Source organism: Pteropus alecto, unplaced genomic scaffold (genome assembly GCF_000325575.1).
Source record: "Pteropus alecto unplaced genomic scaffold, ASM32557v1 scaffold63, whole genome shotgun sequence".
In the NCBI taxonomy this organism is placed as follows: Eukaryota; Metazoa; Chordata; class Mammalia; order Chiroptera; family Pteropodidae; genus Pteropus; species Pteropus alecto.
Genome location: NW_006434897.1, coordinates 7,104,170 through 7,105,745, shown reverse-complemented (window position 1 = coordinate 7,105,745; position 1,576 = coordinate 7,104,170). Strand labels below are relative to the sequence as shown.

At 37.6% G+C, this 1,576-nt stretch overlaps 1 pseudogene; it reads left to right on the top strand.

Moving 5' to 3' along the window:
* Nucleotides 1-1,166: 1,166 nt before the first annotated feature.
* Nucleotides 1,167-1,285, top strand: LOC112478920 (annotated as a pseudogene).
* Nucleotides 1,286-1,576: the final 291 nt, after the last annotated feature.

The following is a 1,576-nucleotide window of genomic DNA, read 5'->3' as shown; positions in this document are numbered from 1 at the left end:
TTCATACAAATAAGAAATGGCTACCAAGTTGCAAACTTATCCAATATACTCAGGAGGCCCTTCAGGTCTAAGAGGAAGAAAACTGAGTCCATTTCAGCCTTCTGAGCTTGAGATGTCTATGATAGCTTCAGGTGATTAAAAATCCCAAACACAGTTGCCCACTGCTATCTTTACATCAGATGTTCCTTAAATTTCTATCATAAGACCTATACTATTTACTTCACTTAGATTGATTTAAACTATTAAATTTTGAGCCCTCAAAAGCAAGGACTACTTTATCTGTTTTTATCCTCAGAATCTTGTACATTGTTTAATACATGGAAAGTGTAATGACGTCTGTGGGCTGTTTATGTCTCAGAATTTTTGCGAAAGCAGAAGGACCAAGGATAATACATTAGTACCCCACATTCTAAAGTAAGGTTTAGAAACTTTTGTAAGACATTTTAAAAGACTATAATAAAATTTTGCCAAGAGAAACTTCTCTCTCCTCTTTGTTGTCGTTGTTGCTGTAGATGGGGTTGAGGTATTATACAGGGCAAGGAACAAGAATTTTTTGAAATGAATCGTTGTTGAAATGCAATAGCATTTGCTCTCCTCACTTGATGGAGGAGGAGAATAAAATGCTTCTCTATCATCTCAAGTGAGTGAGGCTTCAAGAAATAATTCAGAGAGCCTGATATGCATCTTTTGGGAGATACCTGGGTCTGAGACCTGACTCCTCCATGATAAGTCAAAAGATAAAACTTTTATTACATATGTCTAAAACATCAAAACAAAGCATGAGAGGGCTGTGATGGAGGAAGCTGCATTTCTCCTGAAAGCAGGACAAATAAGCAAGTATTAAGGACCTGAGGAGACTTCCCAAGGTAGTTGGCCTAGAGCAATCTGAAAAGCAATAGCCCTAAAAGGGATAAGATGAGTACATGCAGGCCAAGGGCTGAGGGGGATGGTATAAAGGAGAGTAGATTCATGTCAAGGGAATTATAGGTGCAAGTTCCATCAGGAAGATCTCTAAGGAACTCAGAAAGCCAAATATTATTCCTTTGTCACCCTGAGAGCATTGAAACCAAATTATAAGTTTACCAAGCTAGTGAGGTCTTTGATTTCTTTTATCTCTCTGGTACCCACAGTAACCCAATAAAAGCCAGCAAGTTGGAAAAGAATAAGTCTATGGCCACTCCACCCTGAACATGCCCAATCTCGTCTGATCTCAGAAGCTAAGCAGTGTTGGGCCTAGTTAGTACTTGGATGGGAGACTACCTTGTAATACCAGGTGCTGTAGGTGTTCAAAAAAATAAATAAATAAAACAAAATAAAATAAATAAGTAAATAAAAATAAAATAAAGTATGAAGAAAAGAAGAAAAAAGAAAAAAAAAAAGGAAAACAAATGTTGAGGAGGAGTAGAGAACTGGTTTTCTAAATATGGTCCCAGACTAGGAGCAGCAACACCGCTAGGAAACTTAGAAATTAAATTCTCAAACCTCACTGGACCTACTGAATAAGAAACTCTCAGAGTGAGGCACAGTGACATATCTAACAAGTTCCCCAATTGATTCTGATTCATGCCAAAGTCTG